Source organism: Tachypleus tridentatus, chromosome 7 (genome assembly GCF_004210375.1).
Source record: "Tachypleus tridentatus isolate NWPU-2018 chromosome 7, ASM421037v1, whole genome shotgun sequence".
NCBI classification, from domain to species: domain Eukaryota; kingdom Metazoa; phylum Arthropoda; class Merostomata; order Xiphosura; family Limulidae; genus Tachypleus; species Tachypleus tridentatus.
In genome coordinates, this window is record NC_134831.1 from 60,607,314 (window position 1) to 60,617,599 (window position 10,286).

Here is a 10,286-nt window from a genome sequence, read left to right on the forward strand (position 1 = left end):
CATCTCATAAAAAAACACAGCCAAAACTACTGTAGTACGTTATATGCAAACTTTTTTAGAAGAAAAACAGTTCTGTACAAGAGCAATTTGGCCTAATGACACAACCACGCATTTTGTGGACTTTTCAAGAACTCTTTTAGAAAATATTGAACTTAAATTTTCAGCACTATGCAAACGTTATAATTTCACAAGAAAAATAAAAGCTTTATAAGACAATTTATCGAAATACTGTGAACTTGTTTTGTAAAATGAACCATATAAAAGCTCTCTTAGAACATATGGATAAAATAAACATCGTAAAATAACACATTATAATCTTCCACTATACAAAGTAAGCATCACAAAACAATAAATCCCAATCTCCCACACAACAAAGTAAACATCGTGAAAAAATAAATTCCAAACATCCACTGGCCAAAGTAGGAATAATAAAAATATAAATTCCAAACATCCACTGGCCAAAGTAGAAATAATAAAAATATAAATCCCAAACATCCACAGGATAAAGTAATCATAATAAAAATATGAATCCCAATCTCCCGAAAGGAATAGTAAGCATGGTAAAACAATAAATTATAAGCTTCTACAGGACAAAGTAAGCATCATAAAACAATAATCTTAAACTTCCGCAAGACGTGATAAGCATCGTGAAATAATAAATTCTTAAGTTCCACAGAACAAAAGTAAAACAATAAATCTCAAATTTCCAATGGACAAACTAAGCTCGTAAAACTAAAAAATACCAAATTTGAACAGGAAATATTAAATATCGTAAAATAATTAATCACTAAATTACAAGATACAAAAAATAATTCTTGTGAAAAGTGAATTATAAACTTCGACAGGAGAATTGCAATATCACTGATAATAAAAAAAACACCTCTGTAAAACAACAGAGATAAACCTTTAATGAAACAAAGTAACTGAAAATTTGTTTCTATTTAACAAATAAAATACTATAAATTAAAGAATAAAAATATTTTAAAGCAATAAAAATATGACAGAAAGCAAGGGCTAAACGTTTGCAATACACTCATATAACTACAAAAACTAGAGCTGAATGTTCTAGAAGTCAAAAGAACAGAGTAATATAAGAACTCTGATAAACTTTAATTCTGTAAAATATTACGCTCTAATACTGGTAACTCTAAATCGACTATTCATTTGTAACAAATTACACTTTGATGTTGGAAAATGTAAATTCTCTATTCTTTTGTAAAAAAGTACACTTTGATGCCGAAAAGTATAAATCGTCTCTGTCTTTATGCAACAAGTTTAAGTCGGTTAAGCGTAAAATATTGTATTCCTTGAGAGTAATATAGAAAAGTTTATGTTTTGCTACTGAGATCTAAGTCATCTGTGTTTATCTCAAATAAACCGCATCATTTGATGCTCAGAGGCTAAAATATCTCTCAAACGTTTTCTGTAATATATTATTTTCTATGAGTGTAAGAAGCAATCAGTTCTGTTTTTCTTTAACAAATTACAGTCTGATTCTGAGAAGAAATGTAAACATCTGATAGCTTTCCTGATACAGCATGCACTATTTGATGTTATGAATACTAAGGTATCTCTCAGAATATTTTCTGTAACAAATTACAAGCTTTATGTTGAAAAGTGTCAATCATCTCAGAATATTTTCTGTAATATATATTGTATGAAAATAATAACCTAACCTCGAGGCAGACGTCTTGTACATAACAAAATCAAAATATTATAACAGGTAGAACTTCTTGAGAGTCAAACTATTCTATCACAGTAAAATATAATATAAATAATATTGGCGTGTATAGTATAATGACGTATGTTATTGCAGTGCATTAATAAACTACATATTACTGTGATAGAATAGTTTAACTGTCAATAAGTTCTACCTGTTGTAATATTTCTGCTTTTGATACGCTTAAAACAACTGTCTTAAGGTCAGGTTCTTATTATTTTCATAGAGTATATGTTACAGAAACGTCTAGAGCGCAAAGAAGGTTTATTATTATATCAAACAACAGCTAAAGCTTCTGCTGTATTATAAAGGCACGTTATTACAGCATAATGCGAGCAAAGCCTTTACCGTACAAACATATCCCTTATCATTGCAGACCACATCTTAGACTTCTGTCCGGCAACCGTGACATCACGCAAAACGATCTATAAACTGGCGAAGAATAAAACGAAACAAACAAATTTTCTGCAAATAAATATTGTGCATAACTATAAATGCTAAAGAGGAACGATTTAGCCTACTAATGAATATTGACAGGCTTTCTGAAAAACAACAGAACTAGTACAGAGGAAAACATCCTTTATATTATAAATTATTGCAGAAGGATATAATCGAAAGGTATAGTGTCACAAAGGAAAAATGAGTAAACAATTAAACAAAAATATAAGAAAAAATACTAAACTACTATTCACAGAATAGCTTAAGAGTAATAAAAACGTCGAAACACAACTGAAGTTATATCAACTTGAAATCTAACAGTAACACATTAATACAACAGAAATACATTATACCAGCTTGAATGGTGACTGTAACACATTAACACGACAGAAATACATTATACCAGCTTCAGTGGTGACTGTAACACATTAACACGATAGAAATACATTATACCAGCTTCAGTGGTGACTGTAACCCATTAACACGATAGAAATACATTATACCAGCTTGAGTGGTGACTGTAACACATTAACACGATAGAAATACATTATACCAGCTTGAATGGTGACTGTAACACATTAACACGATAGAAATACATTATACCAGCTTCAGTGGTGACTGTAACCCATTAACACGATAGAAATACATTATACCAGCTTGAATGGTGACTGTAACCCATTAACACGATAGAAATACATTATACCAGCTTGAATGGTGACTGTAACACATTAACACGACAGAAATACATTATACCAGCTTGAACTGTAACACATTAACACGACAGAAATACATTATACCAGCTTGAATGGTGACTGTAACCCATTAACACGATAGAAATACATTATACCAGCTTGAGTGGTGACTGTAACACATTAACACGACAGAAATACATTATACCAGCTTGAATGGTGACTGTAACCCATTAACACGATAGAAATACATTATAACAGCTTGAGTGGTGACTGTAACACATTAACACGACAGAAATACATTATACCAGCTTGAATGGTGACTGTAACCCATTAACACGATAGAAATACATTATACCAGCTTGAATGGTGACTGTAACACATTAACACGACAGAAATACATTATACCAGCTTGAGTGGTGACTGTAACACATTAACACGATAGAAATACATTATACCAGCTTGAGTGGTGTCTGTAACTCATTAACACGATAGAAATACATTATACCAGCTTGAGTGGTGACTGTAACACATTAACACGATAGAAATACATTATACCAGCTTGAGTGGTGACTGTAACACATTAACACGACAGAAATATATTATACCAGCTTGAGTGGTGACTGTAACACATTAACACCATAAATGCAAGTTATAACAGCTTAAATGGTGACTGTAATACATTAGCATAACAGAAGTAAGTTATACCAGCTCGAATGGTGACTGTAATTGAAACATTGCAATCATAGTATATATTACTTGTTTGATATAAGCTAAAAACATAATCTAGATTAATGTGTAAATAATTTTCAATGCATGCAAACTCCAAGAAGTATGAAGGTAGTTCACATAATAAAATTACAAATATATTTAATGTATTAAGCCCACTTCTTACGCGTATAATACATGTTTGTACTCTGAGTACAGTATAATACCATCATGCTCTCGTCGTTTATGGTTACAATACATCCACCTATATCACTTAATACAAAAGTTTGAATTGAAGTTAAAAGAGAACTTAAAATACGTGGTACCTTTAAGAACACTTTATCTCTTACTTGAAAGATCCTATGAGAATGTGTTGTGTAAACAAAGAGTTATTAACGCCTAGGTTCAAAAAGTTAAAAATTTACTGATGTTAAAAATTTTAAAAATATAAGAAATATTAAAGTATTATATAAAAACTGGTCAAACCGTTCAGCATTTAATTACTGGTCAAACCGTTCAGCATTTACTTACTGTTCAAACCGTTCAGCATTTACTTTATTAAGGAGCAAAAACTGAACATACTACACGTTTCGACAAAACATTGATCTGTCTTAATCAGTCTTTTATTCTATTGAAATATGTAGTATGTTCCCCAAAATACTCTATTATTCTTATAAATCGTTGTTTGCCATGATGTTGAAATAATTAAATATTCAACAACTTTCCCATCTTTCTGCCAAATATATAATAAAGAACATTCTTTTATTAACTATATAATGTTGAAACCGTTAAAACTATACTGATGTTTGTACATTACGTTAAACTGTGCTATTTTGAGTTAAACAAAATATAGACATTTCATGGTCACATCTCTGTTAAAATCATCAATACACTTTTGATTTCAGTTACAAACTTGGGCCCGGCATGGACAAGTGTGTTAAGTCGTTTGACTCGTAATCCGAAGGTCGCAGGTTCGAATGCCGGCTGCACTAAACATGCTTACCATTTCAGCCGTGGGAGCGTTATAATGTGCGGTTAGTCCCACTATTCGTTGATAAAAGAGTAGCCCAAGTGTTGGCGGTTGGTGGAGAGGACTAGCTGCCTTCCCTCTAGTCTTACACTGCTAAATTAGAGAAGGCTAACGCAGATAGCCCTCGAGCAGCTTTGCGCAAAATTCAAAACAAACAAGCTTAGAAACTTTCCATACTATCGTGTAAAAAGAAACAACTATTTAAGTTTTATTTTCTAGAAGTGTATGTGTGTATGTAAGCAATTTTGTGATCCAAAATAAATAATGAATACTGACAAAATGAAAGCTGTTTGCAAACCATACTTGTATTTCAGTAATTAAAATTTATAAAAATATATCACTGATGTCTCTGTGAATGCACTGTAAAAATGCTTTAAACGATGATCCACTTTGATTCACTATTATAATGCCTTGTGTGCTATTTTAACCACGAATTAATTCGACTTAATGATTCTAGCATGATACCACTCTCGCGCCTCGATGGATCGGCGATAAGTGTACGGACTTACACGATAAAAAATCCAGGTTTCTATTTCATACGGTGGACACAGCAGAGCGCCTAATGTGGTTTTGCTCTAAAGAAATAACAACAAAATTACAAATCTCAATTGTTTTCAATAGTTTATCTCGAGAACTTCTTGTTCACTTGAGAATAACGAAACTGAAAATTACTAAAGATAGCAAACAGCTAGGTTATTATTTAAGTTTGTTAGACATTGTATACTTCATTACCAGTTCAGTGGTTACCTGTATTCACGAATAAACATATCCATCAAATAATTTAACTTATTAGGTCATTAAATCATTGATGAACATGTTATCAAATAATGATTTTATTTAGTCCTATTACTTAATCCAATGTATGCAAACTTCACCAAACAGCAATAATTAAAACATTTAATATCAGGCCACTTGAGAAAATGTAGATATTGCACCACAAGAATCCAGTACTTTGATCAAGACATCAAACAGTTTTCTTTTAGGTCATATAAAAGAACACGAAAAAACCCAGCTCTTTTCATCAGATCATCTGGTTAAACACAAGTTATCCACAACGAACATAATAAGCTTTCAACATGGACAAATACAGGTTAATAAATAGTGAAATTCATACCTTTTCCATTACATCACTTGAGCAAACACAGATTCGCCAAGTAATAAAAAATCGAACTCAGTGATGTCGAGAAAACCCACTTGTAGAGAAATATATATCCAAAAAACGGCTCGTTTGGGTTGAGAGAATATTTTACATAGAAGGTCGAAACGTTGTTCGCTCTTCTATGTAAAAAATCGAACTACTTATGTAAGTCGTCTGAATGACATGTTATTAGTTCAAATGAAACCCAGACCATTCTTTATATATTACCGACATACAAAGATATATTTAAAATTTATTATATTAAATGAACGTGTGAGTATCTGAAAATATAACATGTTTAACACTGGAAGTAAAAACAAAAAAGAAATTTTAAGAAATATGTTTGTACATTCTCTTCATAAATTTACACTCAAAATAAAACACCAGGATATCACAAGGTTTTATTTATGCAACATTTCATTTATTATTATAATAAAGTATATTATATTTATATTATAATTGTAAACTAAAACTTCCAGGCGTGCCACGAGATATAGTAACCATATATTCACATATCATATTAGTATCTACTTTTTCCCTTAAACTAATTATTCATAATGGCACTGCTTAAGCTGTACACTTGTATTTATTGTTTTAGTAATACATTTATTGAATAACGCTTGTATTCTGTGTTCTGAAAAGCATTACTTTTAAATAAAAATGCAGTTTCTACTAATTTATATAGTAAAAGGAATAAACATTCCAACAAGTATCACAGTGTAATATTTTAAACATCAATATCGTTAATATTTCTTGTTTACATATAGACATCATGATTTTTCTGGCCTTTTGTCCCCTATATACAACATGAATGTGGTCACATCATATTTTTAAGTCAAGAATCAACTAAACCAGCAAATAATTTTTTTCAATTTTACGTTCATCCTTTTCGTTTTTATAAAGCCATCAATAACTCAGTTTAAAACATCAATTTTGAATGAACCTTCCTCGGTATGTTAAAAAGAAACAACTTGCGCTACTTAGTGGCTACACCCACTGTTACAATTGGTGATAGTACATAATAAAATATAAATCTTATAAGTCGTTCGTTTTTCTTTGAGAAATTTAAAATAATTTTGGAATTTACCAAACTGCCTAGTGGCAAGAAAACGCGTTATGTTTTATGTATTTAGTAACTAATGGTAATTAGTAACAGTGGAGTTATTTATGAATTATAGTTTTGTACCTATTTTTACGGTATGGTTTTATTTTGTAAATTATCGTGTATTGGTTTGTTAGATTCATTGTATTCAATTAAATTCTAAACTGTTTACAAATATCATAATGTCTTAGAATTTTCTTATAATTATACTGCAGTGAACAACAGAGTTATATATAGTTCTAATCACGTTTGTATTACACATATATATAATCAAAATATTCTACTGTGTGCTTTCATTCTTGAGGTTTTAGAATAAAATAATGACACACATATCTTCAACATTTATTTACATGATTTATACTCTGAAAAGCTTAATTAATCATAAATACGTTTTCTTATATTACTATTTCAACTTGCGTATTATTCAACAGTTTTAAAATAAATTATGATAATATCCGATTATTATCCTCTGCTGGCCAAATTTAGTGCAGTACTTCTTCGGTTTCTTTCTGAGAATTGGAAATATCAAACCTCATCTACTACGAAAATAATAAAAATAGCAAGTATTGATTATTAACCAAGTAATATTTAACATCTGCAAAGAAATTATTTTCAAGAATAGACAACAGTCATGTCTTCTGTATCTTTTTTAACATTGATTCAGCTATGAGAATCATTTATGTCACATTTCTTATCATTCATGTTTAAGTGACATTAATTAACTTCAAATCATCTATTTAGAATCTGCAGTAATTGATAAATTATCAACAAGTATAACGAAATAATCGCTAGTCTAGTTCATTGTAACAATAGGAAATCGGTGGTAATTGCTAACTTCTCAACAGTCACAAAGACGTAATCGCTAGTCTACTTCAACAATAAGGAGTCTGTAATAATTATTAATGTTCCAATAGTAACAAAGATGTAACCACTAGTCTACTTCAACAATAAAAAAGTCTATAGTAATCACTAACGTTTCAATAGTAACAAAGATGTAACCGCTAGTCTGCTTCAACAATAAGCAGTCTGTAATAATTATTAATATTTCAATAGTAACAAAGATGCAACCACTAATCTACTTTGTTTCAACAACAGAGAGTATCTGATCAACGCTACGTTCTCATCAGTATCACAAAAGATGACTGCTAGTGTACTTCATTTGGACAATGGAAAGCAAATGATAAGTTCTTACTCTCTTAAAACTCACAAAAAATGACCTTTAGTCTATTTCGTTTCACAATAAAAATGTTTTTGAAATTGCTTATTTTCTCATCAGTCACAAATAAGTAACCACTAGACTACCTCATTTCACCGATAGAGATTCGATGGTAATTACTGACTTCTTAATAACTGACAGTTACATTACCTCTCAATAGCCACTGGACTCATTCTTTTCAACAACAAGTAGCTGATGTAATTGTTGTATTTTATTCTTCCAAATGATATTGGTAGTTCTTTATTTCAAAATTATAAAGTTAGTGCTAAAATGCAGTTTGAGAAACAAAGTATTTTTTAACACAAAGTGATGAACGAAGTAGTATTTACTGTTTGTGATTTTAAACAGTTCGAATACTTCGCAGAGAAAAATTATTACACAGTAAAAGTCGTTTTCCAGTCATTACGAGTGATCATCAACATGTAATAAAATAATAATTATTACAATTGTTTTCTCATTTGTAAATAACAAGGCCACGATTTTTTACAGTAACGTTTTATTATTATTACACAGGTTAGACATTTTGATCAGTCCAATCGAGTGATCGGAACGTCGTACCCGTTTTAAAAATATTCTTCCTAGCTGTAAAAGCTGTAACTTGTAATAAAATAATACTCATAATCAGTAGCTAAACTGAAAACGAAACTATTAACTGTAATAATTATTTCGGTTCTTTTGCTAATATAACTTCAATCAGTATTTCTGTCGTTTCCAAGATAACATAAAAGTAGTCAAAATAATAAATATTTTTGTTAAATTTAGAATCCCATATATTATCAGAATGATATATTAGGACACCGATTAATGAATAACAGTCCGAAAATTTTCAAACTTATTCCAACAACACAGTAGGTTCTGAGAGTATGTCATATTCTAAAAACGTACAAAAAATTGCCAGAAAATGTTCATTATCAACCACCATGAAATACGATCCTTCCAAAAGTCATTCTTACTCAATCCGTCATCGCTAAGTCTTATAAGAGTTGTTTTTTTAATAAAGTTTCATTTTTGTACTCACACACGTCTTTCTAGGTTTGTCTGTAAATGAATCGGAGGCATAGACCCTGATCTGAACTCGTACGACCACGCAATCTTGTCGCATTGAATACAGACAACGTGATTCGATATCGTGCTGTTACACTCGAGCGACATAGGTTTTCTTCTAGTACAAAAAAATAATGCGTTTCTCGACTAAAATTGATTATGTAGGTCTATAGATATTTGTTCTATATTTTGATTTCATATACCATACTGCTATTTTGAAATAGCAAACAGAGCCATCAATTAAAACTTGAAAAGACGACACTGTGTTTCAAAACAATGTAGGTTAGATTATTATAATTATTAATAATCGAATTGTATTTTTATTCAACAATTATTTAGCACTTCTGATCAAAAGTCAGCTAACTACATAGATCAGGATTAAAGTAATTAAAAAGACAAACCTTATAACAAACTGAGCAGAAATATTTAATGTTTTAAATTAATTAAATAAATGCCAATAATGATTAGAATGCATTGTGTCATTTATTATATTATTGTTAGTGATAATTTTGGTCGTAATTTTAATAATACCTCACCAGTTTCGACCAGCTTAAAAGATTTAAAATAGTTCTAAATTTAAATAATAAACTAATAATGAAAAAGACAGTCTTCATGAGTGTAACATTAACTGAAAATATTTTAAAATGTTCAGAATATACAACAGTTATGTTTTAAAAACTAAATATAAAGGGGGGATAAGAACACAACCTCGTAGGAAGGGTAAAATGTTCCCTAGTAAGTGAGGTAAGGATACATTGTCTGTCAGATTTAACCTTTATCGGTAAGCTTCTAATGTGAAAATACGATAAACGTTAAGACAGATATGGATAACCAAACCTATTATACGCAAAATCTAGAACTATCATTCCCCATCTGCTGTCAGTTCTGGGAAGGTAGTTCATTCTTAATAGAACATAATTAAAAAAATTAAAAAACGAGATTAGAGAAGATTACTGTCACCAGGTTAATAAATATAGCCTACGTCTTTAAACAGGCAGACCAGTCTCAGTCACATACACTTATTGGAACAGCATAATAAAATCGTAATATCTGCAAGCTAAAAGTTTCTCGTATGAGAACAAAGAGAAGTTGATTTTTTCCCTCCCAACTTTAAACAAGTAGCACTGAAAAACAAACACAATCTCAACTATAATAGATATAATATTAACATACTTTGGGATAGAAATTAAATCCGATAGAA